Genomic DNA, 14,305 nt, shown 5'->3' on the forward strand with positions numbered 1-14,305 from the left:
TTGATAAACACTTTAAAAGAAAGAGTTTGACGCTCAGGTTCCCTCCTCTGCCTCACACAGCTGGTCAACTACCACCCCCATCAGACACCCCAGCTGCCCAAGACTGGAGGTTTACTCTTTGGAGAGACTGAATCAGAAGGACTGAGTCTTAGAACAGCAGAGGGTAAAAGTGAGAAGGCTTACCATACTGAAAAGAGGGACATTTAGAGAAAATCTTCCTCCTAGTGTAACTCCCCACCCCACAACTTCTTTCCCTGCCTGCTTCTCAAAAGTCTAACAGCAAGGCTTATAATTTCAGATAGAGAATTTGTCTCCTAGGTTACTGAGTATCTTTAAAGAAATCCCCATGGGGGGAATCTGGGTGGCTCAGTCAGTTAAGCATTGGACTCTTGGTTTCAGTTCAGCTCCTGAACTCAGGGTCATGAGATCAAGCCCCACGTCGGGCTCCGTGCTCAGTACAGTCGGCTTGAGATTCTCTCTCCCTCTCTCTCTGGCCCTCCTGCTCTGTCTCTCTAAAATAAATAAGTAAATAAATCTTTAAAAACAAAAAAGGAAAGAAAACCTGGATTACTAATATATGTGGATTTGCCAGTGAAAAATTCAGATCCCCATCTATTACGCTAAATTGAGCCCCATTAATAGATCAGTTCTGTACATTCACGTAGAGCTCCAGATCAGCTTTGTTACGCCTCATTGTTAAATGCGGACATCTAAGGAACACTGATATTTGACGAAAGTCTCTACCATAACAGCGAGAGACCCTAACAAGGAACACAGGAGAGCATGGAAGAATTTATACTGAGGGAACTCCTGCTTCTGGTCGGGATGGAACAAGGATTAGATATCCCTTCCCATCAAAAACTAGAAAATTGTACAAAATACAAGAAATTACTATTTACCAGATATTGGACATCAGATAGGACAGGAGTGGAATCCTGGAAGGAAAGGAAACAAGGAAAGAGACCGCTATGAATGCCCAGTTTCTGCCTGGAATTAGCTGGATTATGGGTGCAGAGAGGGGATCCTGCATGAAGTCCAGCAAAGGTCAAGTTTAGAGAGGCAGAGACAGCTGGATATTGCAAAGCAGAATTCTAAGAGGGAAGTTTGGCCGAAGAAGGCCCCAGAAAGCAGAGGGGATCCCTCAAGTCTTGGCTGAGTACTAGGTCAGACACACATAGGGCCAAACTCTGCAAGGGCAGAGAACAGCCAGTTGGGGCTATTGTAAACCCAGCTCTCCCTAGAGCTCATGAAGGGCAAAGAGACATTTGAACTTTCAGACCAGCTCAAGTGGGGAGTTGAGTGTTCTCCTCCTGGGCATTTAATGAAGACTTTAAGAAGCTGTAAAAGAAGGTAGTGCCTGGCTGGCTCATCAGTACAGCATGAAAGTCTTGATTTTGGGTCTTGAGTTTGATCCCCACATTGGTCTTAGACCCTACTAAAAAAAAAAAAAAAAGAAGAAGAGGAAGAAGAAACTATAGAAAAGAAAAAAAAAAAAAGGAGAGAGAAAGAGAAAATGAAGTCTGTAGTAAGTAGAAGGAAGAAAATAATACAGATCAGAGCTGAAATCCGTGAAATTGGAAATGGACACGAGGTGCCTGGGTGGCTCAGTGGGTTAAAGCCTCTGCCTTCAGCTCAGGTCATGATCCCGGGGTCCTGGGATCAAGCCCCACATTGGGCTCTCTTCTCAGCGGGGAGCCTATTTCCTCCTCTCTCTCTCTCTGCCTGCCTCTCTGACTACTTGTAATCTCTGTCTGTCAAATGAATAAATAAAATCTTTAAAAAAAAAGAAAATGGACAAATAATTTTTAAAAGATTTATTTATTTACTTTAGAGAGACAGAGAGAGAACAGGAGTGGGGGGAAGGGGAGGGAGTGTTAAGAAGACTCTGTGCTGAGTGCAGAGCCCGATGCAAGTTTTGATCTCATGAGGCTATCAGGGTCTGAGCTGAAACCAAGAGTCAGACACCCATCACATCGCACCACCCAGGCACCCCTGCACAAATGATTTTTAAAATCATTAAAACCTGACCATTATAGAAATGGTAATTAAAACCACACTGAGTATCACCACATCCACTAGAATGGCTAAAATATAAAAGGTTGACAATACTAAGTGTTGGTGAAGATACAAAGTAACTAAATGCTCAGACATCGGTGGTAGAAATGTAAAATTACACAATTACTTTGGAAAATACTTTGGCAGTTCCTTACACTCCTCACTCCTGTATGTTTATCTAAGGGAAATAAAAATATATGTCCCCACAAAGACATACACAAGAATGTTTATAGTGTCTTTATTCATAATATCCCCAAACTGAAATAAAACAGACTATGCAATAGAAGAATAAACAAATGTAGCCTATTCCTGCCAAGGAATCGAACTCAGCAACACAAAGCAATGAACTAACGTTAAGTACAACAATATGCGTGAATCTCAAAAATGTGCTGAACAACAGAATTAAAACATAAACATACAGAGCCATATACTGACCGATACCATTTGCATAAAACTCTAGGAAAGCCAGACCTGATCCATAGTGACAAAAAGCAGATCAGCTGTTACCTGGGATGTGGAGCTGGGAGGTGTTTGGGAAGAGGCACGCAGAACAACTTGGAGTGATGAAAATGTGCACCATCTTGACTGCGATTAGAGGAGCAGAGTGCATACACCAGTCAAATTTAATTGACCTGCACACCTGGAACGGTTATGCCACGATAAAATTGATGAAAAAAATCTATAATTGTATCATCAGACAGACTGAAAAAAAAATCATTGCATCCATGAAAACAAAAGAATCCTTGGGGATTCTATTTTAGAAATCAGAGAAGACAAAAGAGCTCTCAGAATTTTAAAATATATTACCAGGAATTGTTATTCCTGGAGGGCTCTTGGGAAGAATTGGTTTCCAAGCACAGAGGATGCTGACAGAATTTAGTTCCTTATAGGACCAAGGTCTCCATTTCTGAAAAAATAGTTGCTGTCAGCTATTTTTGTCAACCCTAACCTCAGCTCCTAGAGGCCGTTCTCTTTCCTTGGCATGTACCCTGCCCTCCCCCATTCAGTACCAGCAAGAGTCTCTCTTCCATCAAATCCCTCTTGTGTTTCAACATTCCTTTTCCTGTAAGGGTTCACTCAGTTAGGTCAGGCCCACCAAGTACAGTCGGCCTTTCTTAAAGTTAGCTATGCTGCATAACATAACCTGACAATGGTAATGACATCCCATCTGATTCACAGGTCCTTGCACATACTACAGGAGGGAGTAGACAAAGTAGGGGTCGTTGGGGCTGATTTTCGAATTCTGCTACCATAACAAAGTTGGCATAAAACAGAAAAAAAGGGGCGCCTGGGTGGCTCAGTGGGTTAAGGCCTCTGCTTTTGGCTCAGGTCATGGTCCCAGGGTCCTGGGATCAAACCTCGCATCGGGCTCTCTGCTTGGCAGGGAGCCTGCTTCCCTTCCTCTCTCTCTGCTTGCCTCTCTGCCTACTTGTGATCTCTGTCTGTCACATAAATAAGTAAAAAATCTTAAAAAAAAAAAACTTAGGAAAAAAACAAGCACAAATTTCAAATTACTGTGTTGTGGTTGCTGACTGATGGGGCTACACTTGTTTTTGTTTTGTTTTGTTTTGCTTTGCCCCATTGAACTTAAGGGTGTGTGTATGTGGCATGTGTGTATTTGTGTGTGTATGTGTGTGTATTTTCAACATACTGATACATTGCAAAATCAAGTAAGGATACCAAATATGCTATCTGTGAATGTAAATATTTTTCACACTCTTTCTTTTTGAGTAATACCTATGTACTCAAAATTATTTTTTACATTTTTATTTTATTTATTTACTTTATTTTTCTTATCACTTCTGGAACCTGATATCAGAAACAGTTTCAAGAAGGTACCTTAACATGGGAGTAAGGAATAAATCAAGATAAAACAGAAGGTAGCAGTTTCCACTCGGTTTTGCAGGGAACCAAAAACTGCTTGAAAACTCAAGTCTCCTTCAAAGATGTCTAGTCAGCTGAGAAGTCACAACAATGCTAAGAGCCACCATTTAGGGACGCTGAGCCCCTGACATACATCAGCCGCGCTGCTCCCCTCGTCTGCTGTTGTTCCCTTGTTCAATCTCATCACACGGTGTCATAAAAAGAATAGTGTCACTCAGCTGCTCCTCGGTTCCAGCTGTGGGGCTCTCCCCAAAGGATAAGGTTTCCTTCCGGTGAGACATCACTACTTGTTACCAGAGAAAAGTGTGGATGTTTCAGACTGCAGATGGAAACACAGTTGGTCTCTTTACTTGAACTCTTGAGATTGTGCTAGAATCATCTATGCCCCGAAGCACCTTAATCATTCCCATATGGATGAATTTATTCAATAAATACCTATATTTGCATATCTAGATTATCTCGAGAAATAGCTGTCGACTTCTGGGAATCTGGGCTGTTTGAGACGTTCGCAAAGTCCTGTAAAAGAATCCTAGTCCTCCTACTCGGTCCTCAGCCCCAACTCTGTTTCCCGGTTTTGCTTCCCCATTATCTTTCTAGAAGTGAGGTAAGCTGACACTGAGGCTTTTAAACCTGAATTCTGGCTCATTTGGACAGAGGCATTCCGGAGGTCTTGGAACAACTGTCTCCTTTGTCCAGAAACAATGAACTTATTAGAAACTGTTCACTTTCTTTTAGCCGTCTGCTTCTGTTGGCGATGGAGGAACTCCATTAGCCAGCCAACTGCTCCTCTGATAGACAGGAAATTGACCAATCATTTGCACTGACTTTGAGCTAGTACAACTAGGAAGTCATCAGACAACCAAGATATTAAAAAATGAGAAAAACAGTAATTTAAAACTCTGCCCAATTTCCTGCTTTCTTTCAAATGATCACCTACAGTTGTATTTAGGTATGTACATCCCCTTCTCTATCGTTGTCGCTCCACGAAGAAACACTACTTTTAGCCATCTGATTTTATTCCTACTTTGGCAAGGTGACATGTCAAAAGGGATGAGAACAGTATCAACCACACTGAATGCCAACACTCATGAGACCTTCCTTCATACTGAACACTTTAAATACCTTTTCTCATCTAATCCTCAAGACATCTTATGAAGAGGGTGCTTTCGTTATCTCCTATATTCAGGTGCCCCAGAGGGATGAAATGCCTGTCGCAAGGTCACACATCAGCACCAGAGAATTTCTGATTGCAGGCTGAGTTAAAAAGAGTTTTTATTTATATATCCATTATTTTATATATTCATTTATTCCTGAAGCCATCATGCTGCTTAAGAAATGGTTACTACTGCCACCTGCTGGTGGCTGGCGGAGTCAATGTGCTCCTGCTCAGGTTGTACCAAGATTGGGACTGAGTTGGGGGCCATGCATCATGCTGATGTCTAGAACAGTGCCTGACACGGAGTGGGCACTCAGAATTTGTGAAATGAGTGAATGGGAGATCCCAGGAGAATTTATTACAGTGAAAGTTCTCAAGTAATTCTTTAACTCCACAAAGAACCAAATCCAGAAATAATACGAGGGCTGCCTCCACACAAGGCATGGATACTGTTTCTGACAGTTTATTCCATTGACCAGGGCTAAACATGGGACTGCTGTATTTCACACCATGATTAATAAATGAACATTCTTGTTTGAACAACCACCTCTGTTGGACTGGCCAGTGAGAGTCTGTCTGAGGGGCACATCTTGCTGACTCTCCAGGTGTCCACCACATTGGCCTTTTTTCATTTTCTAGAAAGTTCTGCTATTTCCTGTCCCCCACTCTCCATATATATGTTGTATTCTTTTCTACTCCTCCCATTTTACTCCCTTTTCCCTGACTTCAAATGCAGAGAATTAGGTTAATGACAACCTTTGTTTGGTGATAGTCATCATTGGTCATCACCCAACCCAAGGGCTAAAAGACAACCACTAACTTATATTTACCTACATGTTCCTTCCTGATCCCATCCTGCTGCATCTCCCTCAAAGGATATCTTGATCCTAAATAGTAGATTCATCATTTGCTTGGTATTTTTGTTTGTACACACACACACACACACACACACACACACACACTTCTTTTGACTGCCTGTTTCTCTGCTTTTGTTTTGTGGTGACACTTCCCAGCTTCTTTGCCTCAGAATCTTTGATTAGATATTAGACATTGTGAAAGTTGTATTATTTGGTGTCAGGATTTTGTTGTTTTCTTTTAAAAGTAATGGTATTTGAGTTTTGTTCCAGCAGAGTTATTGATCAACTTCCAATACTTTTTTTGTTTGTTTGTTTTTTTGGTCTTTTTTCAGGTTGGTCTGGAATAATCTTTACTTTAGGCTGCTTTAGCCTTACCTAACCCATGGTTGTTTGGGAGTCTCTATGAAAACCTGGCAAGATCCTTCTATTCTTCTTGGTCAGAAAACAAACATCTCTCAGCACTCTAGGGGTTCCTCAGCTCAGTTTCCTGGTAATTACTCTTACGAGGATTCATTCCTGTTATTACAGATAGTTTGTATTAATTCACTGTGTTACGTCCTTCACATGGTTTTTCTTGAGACAATAGTATTATCACTCATTGTGTAGAAGGACAAACTAAGGTGCGCAGAGGTAAAGGAAATAATTCAAGATCAGGATCTCAGTCAGCTTCTGCACCTGTCATTGGAGCATAGGCAGGCTCTGGGTAGCGCAAGCCAACTTTTCACATACCTTGCTCTGTATGATATCTACAGAGTGCCAAGAACAAGATGCATACTCAGTAAATGCTGGTCACTGTAGGCAAAAAATGGGCAAAGATTAAAAAAGAAAAGAAAAGAAATGCACTTGAAAGCAGAGAAAACTTGATTGGGAATTAGTCAGGGAGGCACTATTGAATTAAGAGCCAGTAAGTGGGTTCTAGGCCTTACCCTGTTGATAATTAGTGATGCTACTTTTAGATAATGCCTTCCTATACTTGTCCTCGTTTGCTCCTCAAAAACCCTGCTCAGCTTGCCTTGGCAGAATTTTATAGAAAATTCAGGACACCTCCCCTAGGTCACAGGGCAAAAAAATGGTAAAGCCAATACTTAAAACCTGGTCTGTCTGGTGTGTATTTTTTTCTGATCCCGGCTGTGGGCAAGTGTATTTACATCTCTAGGTCTCCATTTCCCCATCTTGTTGAAACCTAAGATAAGTCTAGATCAATGATGTCTTTTCACATTTTAAATTTGGAACCACTGTGATAATCTATTAAGGACTCTAAATAATATATTCAAAATTTGTCAAACATTGTGCTACTTCAAGGAACCACATTAGTCACGGTTTATTCACAAGTATAAACCCCAAAATGTTAGCACTGGTTTTATGCTTCAAAACAAACAAACAAAGAAACCCACCTCTATACATAATTCTAAGTCTTCCCAATATCACACTGGAGATTTTGGTAGACAGCTTAAGCACATAAGGCAGGTGGCAGACTCCAAGCCCGTCCCCTTCACATGGGGTTCACTCCCAGCCCCAGTCCCCCAAGACCAAGGGACCTACTCCATAACTATGAAGTCTGGTATATTTTGGCCATTTCATCTGGATTTTTAAGTTTTTTAGTTAGATTAAAGTAATCTATTTAAGGTTTCATTTTATTCTGAAAAACTCCCACATTTCCTAAATGAGATCTGGGTGGGTTCCACTCTCTCTCTTGTCTTGTTGAGCCCTAGCACAGTTGTAAGGTCATTTAATAACACCTCCTGAGAAGATAGAGACGTTGCCAGGAATCTCGCTGCTGGGTAACAGATGCTCTAGTCCCTGGACATCCCACATTTATCCCACTGTCTGTGGGAAGAACATAAATAACTTAGAGCAACAAAATACGATTTTCTAGAAAGAGGGCCAATGAAAAGCCAAGACAGGTCCGAGAAGTATGTTACTTAAATGTACGAGTGATCCACAATGAGACCAGTGTCCATCACAGGGCTTTCCAATCCCTTTTCTGAAATGCACAGGTGGAAAATGATTCTATTTGTTCAGCACACTGGCGTAAACAGATAAGGCAGCTCTCAACTGGACTGGCTTTTTCTCCAGGACATCCCCAGGCCCTCGCGAGCTGCCCCAAGGGCTGAGACGAACCGCAATGTCAACACACCTGTTATTTACTCCCTGTGTGGTAGTTGAGATGCTCTAGGCTAAGAATTCCTGTAATTCCATAAATGGCGGCTCAAGAATGGAATACGACAGGAATCTACAACTTTTCTGACCCCATCGACCCAGAGTCAGCAGTTGCTGAGATGTTTATGATTGGGGGCTGGCTCACAGTGAGGCTGAACGAGCCTCACAAATTGACAAGCAATTTGCGTAGCATTTTATTATTAATGCCTTAGATACACAAGCACCAATATATGCATACAATCACATGTGTATCTTACATCATTAGAGCACTACAGAATTTACATCAGGGAGCACTTTGGGGGGAAAGACACCAAAACCCATGACCACAGTTTAAAAATGCATCCTCATTAGGGTTCTTATTCACTTTTACTCATAAATACCAGGAAATGAGGCTTTCTGGTTTTATTTATTTATTTATTTATTTATTTGTTTGTTTATTTGACACACAGAGAGAGAGAGAGAGATCACGAGAGAGGGAACACAAGCAGGGGGAGTGGGAGAGGGAAAGGGAGAGGGAGAAGCAGGCTTCCCACCGAGCAGGGAGCTGGATCCCAGGACTCTGGGATCATGACTCCAGCCAAAGGCAGACACTTAACGACTGAACCACCCAGGTGCCCCTTTTTTTGTTTTATTTTATGATGGGGACACATCTAGTAAGTGAGAGAGCGAGTACCTGAACCCAGGTTCTTAACTATACAATATTAGGGCTACATATTATGCTCGGGGCATGCGTCTTTAACCCTCTTGGTAGGTAAGTCTTTTTGAACTAAAGAGACATCCTCACACAGCATGATATCCCCACCAGCATGAGAATGGGTCCCCAAAGAATAAGACCTTGGATATTTTATTTTTGCTCAAATACAGCTCAAGTCTCCATAACTCAAAAGGAAAGCAAGAACTCGGTGAATTTCCAGTGGGCAACCATAAAGATTTGAGTTTCTTTTGGGGTCTCTAGGTGGCTCAGTTGGTTAAGTGCCTGCCTTTGGGCCAGGTCATGATCTCAGGGTCCTGGGATTGAGCCCCACGTCAGGACTCCCTACTCAGTGGGAGCAGGACTCCCTACTTCTCCCTCTTCCTCTGCCCCTCCCCCTGCTTGTATTCACTCTTTCTCTCCCTGACAAATAAAGACTTAAAAAAAATAGCGTTTCTTTCAATCACACAAGTTAAACTGAATAACATCAATTTACTCAGCTTAGAAAAGAGACGGGACCTCTTTCTCGAAGACAAGAAAGGTGACGGCCCAGGTTTAATCCTACGTGAGAATGCTTTTGAACTTTCATTTTTTAAATAGGCCCCAGAAGGAGGCCAGCTAACCAGCACAGATTTTTAGAATTAAAGTATACATCCATTAGGTGACCTCAGAAGAAGCCAATGTCGAAAAAGCCTTACTGGGTTAAGTATATCGCACTTAGAGTTCAAACACACCTGCATGCAACCCCAAGAGGAAAAAAGGACTGAAAAACTCTAAGATGGAGTTATAGTGCCCTTGCCCAAAAGATCAGATCCAGAGGATGAAAATGGTAAATTTTACAGGAGAGCAAGAGAAAATATACTTGAGCCACAGCATGAGAAATGCAGGGTGGGTTTAAGGAAGACTACACTCATTTTAAGTTTATGACTCACTGGAGGAAGAAACAGGAAAAAACTATTGCTTTCGTTCTGTGAAGGTCTTATTTTCCATTTTTTACTTATTAAATATGACCACACTATAGAATATTGGTGGAATAGAAAATGTTTTTAAAGTACCTACCCTCTCACAGTGCTCGATTTCTAAATAAGGTCCTATTGTCATTGTGGGTGTCTCTTTGGTTACTCTTTTTCTTTTTTTTAAAGATTGTATTTATTGATTTGACAGAGAGAAAGAGAGAAAACAAGCAGGGGGAGGGGCAGAGGGAGAGGGAGAAGCAGACTCCCTGCTGAGCAGAAAGCCAGACAAGGTGATCAATCCTGGGACCTTGGATCATGACCTGAGGTGAAGGCAGATGCTTAACTGACTGACCCACCCAGGTGGCCCTCTTTGGTTACTCTTTTTTTGAATTACATGCATTAATCACAAAACTGTTGATATAAACACAATAGCAACTTTATACTTTGCAATTCTTATTTCTTAGGTTGACACTCCAGACACGTTTGTTTGTTTTTGTTTGTTTAACATATAATGTATTATTTGTTTCAGTGGTACAGGTCTGTGGTTCATCAGTCTTACACAATTCACAGCACTCACCATAGCACATACCCTCCCCAATGTCCATCACCCAGCCACCCTATCCCCCCCGCTCCCGACTCCCAACAACCCTCAGTTTGTTTCCTGAGATTAAGAGTCTCTTATGGTTTGTCTCCCTCCCGATCCCATCACGTTTCATTTTTCCCTCCCCACCCTCCAACAACCTCCCCTCCCCCCGACCTCTCAAATTCTTCATATCAGGAAGATCATATGAAAATTGTCGTTCTCTGATTGACTTATTTTGCTTAGCATAATACCCTCTAGTTCCATCCATGTTGTTGTAAATGGCAAGATTTCATTTTCTTTGATGGCTGCATAGTATTCCATTGTATATATATACCACATCTTCTTTATCCATTCACCTGTTGATGAACATCTAGGTTCTTTCCATAGTTTCACTATTGTGGACATTGCTGCTATAAACATTTGGGTGCACATGCCCCTTCTGATCACTACATTTCTATCCTTAGGGTAAATACCCAGTAGTGCAATTCCTGGGTCGTAGGGTAGCTCTAATTCAACTTTTCGAGGAACCTCCATGCTGTTTTCCAGAGTGGTTGCACCAGCTTGCATTCCCACCAACAGTGTAGGAGGGTTCCCCTTTCTCCAAATCCTCGCCGGCATCTGTCTTTTCCTGACTGGTTAATTTTAGCCATTCTGACTGGTGTGAGGTGGTATCTCATTGTGGTTCTGATTTGTATTTCCCTGATGCTGAGTGATGTGGAGCACTTTTTCATGTATCTGTTGGCCATTTGGATGTCTTTGCAGAAATGTCTGTTCATGTCTTCTGCCCATTTCTTGATTGGATTATTTGTTCTTTGGGTGTTGAGTTTGATCAGTTCTTTATAGATTTTAGATACTAGCCCTTTATCCTATATGTCATTTGCAAATATCTTCTCCCATTCTGTCAGTTTTCTTTTGGTTTTGTTGGCTGTTTCCTTTGCCGACAAAAGCTTTTGATCTAGATGATGTCCCAATAGTTCATTTTTGCCCCTGCTTCCCTTGTCTTTGGTGATGTTTCTAGGAAGAAGTTGCTGTGGTTCAAGTTGAATAGGTTACTGTCTGTGTTCTCCTCAAGGATTTTGATGGATTCCTTTCTCACATTGAGGTCTCTCATCCATTTTGAGTCTATTTTTGTGTGTGTTGTAAGGAAATGGTCCAGTTTCATTCTTTTGCCTGTGGCTGTCCAATTTTCTCAACATCATTTGTTAAAGAGACTGTCTTTTTTCCATTGGACATTCTTTCCTGCTTTGTCAAAGATTAGCTGACCATAGAGTTGAGGGTCTATTTCTGGGCTTTCTTTTCTGTTCCACTGATTTATGTGTCTGCTTTTGTGCCAGTACCATACTGTCTTGATGATTACAGTTTTGTAATAGAGCTTGAAGTCTGGAATTGTGATGCCACTAACTTTGCTTTTCTTTTTCAACATTCCTCTGGCTCTTTGGGGGCTTTTCTGGTTCCATATAAATTTTAGGATTATTTGTTCCATTTCTTTGAAAAAAATGGAAGGGATTTTGATAGGTATTGCATTAAATGTGTAGATTGCTCTAGGTAGCATTAGACATTTTCATAAAATTTGTTTTTCCAATCCATGAGCATGGAACGTTTTTCCATTTCTTTGTGTCTTCCTCAATTTCTTTTATGAGTACTCTATAGTTTTCTGAATACAGATTTATTGCCTCTTTGGTTAGATTTATTCCTAGGCATCTTATGGTTTTGGGTGTAATTGTAAATGGGATTGATTCCTTAATTTCTCTTTCTTCTGTCTTACTGTTGGAGTTTAGAAATGCAACTGATTTCTCTGCATTGATTTTATATCCTGACACTACTGAATTCCTGTATGAGTGTAGCAGTTTTGGAGTGGAGTCTTTTGGGTTTTCCACATAAAGTATCCTATCATCTGCAAAGAGTGAGAGTTTGACTTCTTCTTTTCCAATTCAGATGCCTTTTATTTCTTTTTGTTGTCTGATTGCTGATGCTAGGACTTCTAGTACTATGTTGAATAGCAGTGGTGATAGTGGACAGCTCTGCTGTGTTCCTGATCTTAGCGGAAAAGCTCTGTTTTTCCCCATTGAGAATGACATTCACTGTGGGTTTTTCATAGATGGCTTTTATGATATTGAAGTATGTACTCTCTATCCCTACACTGTGAAGAGTTCTGATCAAGAAAGGATGCTGTACTTTGTCAAATGCTTTTTCAGAATCTACTGAGACTATCATATGGTTTTTGTTCTTCCTTTTATTAATGTATTGAATCACACTGATTGATGTGTGGATTTTGAGTCAACCTTGAAGCCCAGGAATAAATCCCACTTGGTCATGGTGATAATCCTTTTACTGTACTGTTGGATCATATTGGCTAGTATTTTGGTGAGAATTTTTGCATCCATGTTCATCAGGGATATTGATCTACATATAATTCTCTTTTTTGATGGGGTCCTTATCTGGTTTTGGGATCAAGGTAATGCTGGCCTCATAAAATGAGCTTGGAAGTTTTCCTTCCATTTCAATTTTTTGGGACAGTTTCAGGAGAACAAGTATTAATTCTTCTTTAAATGTTTGGTAGAATTCCCCTGGGAAGCTGTCTGGCCCTGGGCTCTTCTTTGTTTGGAGATTTTTGATGATTGCTTCAATCTCTTTACTGGTTATGGGTCTGTTCAGGTTTTCTATTTCTTCCTGGTTCAGTTTTGGTAGTTTTAAGTCTCTAGGAATGCATCCATTTCTTCCAGATTGTCCAATTTGCTGGTGTATAGTTACTCATAATATGTTCTAAAGATTTTATTTACTTGACAGACAGAAACCATAAATAGGCAGAGGAGCAGGCAGAGAAAGGAGGAAGCAGGCTCCCTGCTGAGTAGAGGGCCTGGTTCGGGGCTCAATCCCAGGACCCCGAGATCATGACCTGAGCTGAAGGCAGAGGTTTTAACCCACTGAGCCACCCATGGGCCCTCATAATATGTTCTTGTAATTGTTTGTATTTCTTTGGTGTTGGTTGTGATCTCTTTCATTCATGATTTTATTTATTTGGGTCCTTTCTCTTTTCTTTTTGGTAGGTCTGGCCAGGGGTTTATCAATCTTATTAATTCTTTCAAAGAACCAGCTCCTAGTTTCATTGATTTGTTCTACTTTTCTTTTGGTTTCTATTTCATTGTTTTCTGTTCTGATCTTTATTATTTCTCTTCTCCTGCTGGGTTTAGGCTTTCTTTGCTATTCTTTCTTTAGCTCCCTTAGGTGTAGGGTTAGGTTGTGTGTTTGAGACCTTTCTTGTTTCTTGAGAAGGGTTTGTACTGTTATATACTTTCCACTCAGGACCATCTTTGCTGTGTCCCAAAGATTTTGAATAGTTGTGTTTTCATTTTCATTTGTTTCCATGAATTTTTAAATTATTGTTTAATTTCCTGGTTGACCCATTCATTCTTAAGTGGGATGCTCTTTAGCTTCCATGTATTTGAGTTCTTTCCAATTTTCCTCTTGTGATTGAGTTCTAGTTTCAAAGCATTTTGGTCTGAAAAAATACAGGGAATGATCCTAATCTTTTGGTACCTGCTGAGACCTGATTTGCAATCCAGGATGTGTTCTATTCTGGATAGTGTTCCATATACACTAGAGAAGAATGTGTATTCTGTTGCTTTGGGATGGAATGTTTTAAATATATCTGTGATGTCCATCTGGTCCAGTGTGTCATTTAAAGCCTTTATTTCCTTGTTGATCTTTTGCTTAGATGATCTGTCCATTTTAGTGAGATGGGTGTTAAAGTCCCCTACTATTATTGTATTATTGTTGATGTGTTTCTTTGATTTTATTACTAATTGGTTTATATAATTGGTTTCTCCCATGTAAAGGGCATAGATATTTAAAATTGTTAGATCTTCTTGTTGGACAGACACTTTAAGTATGATATAGTGTCCTTCCTCATCTCTTATTACAGTCTTTGGCTTAAAATCTAATTTCTCTAATATAAGGACTGCC

This window comes from Lontra canadensis, unplaced genomic scaffold (assembly GCF_010015895.1).
Source record: "Lontra canadensis isolate GAN:19392208 unplaced genomic scaffold, GSC_riverotter_1.0 scaffold21, whole genome shotgun sequence".
NCBI lineage: Eukaryota > Metazoa > Chordata > Mammalia > Carnivora > Mustelidae > Lontra > Lontra canadensis.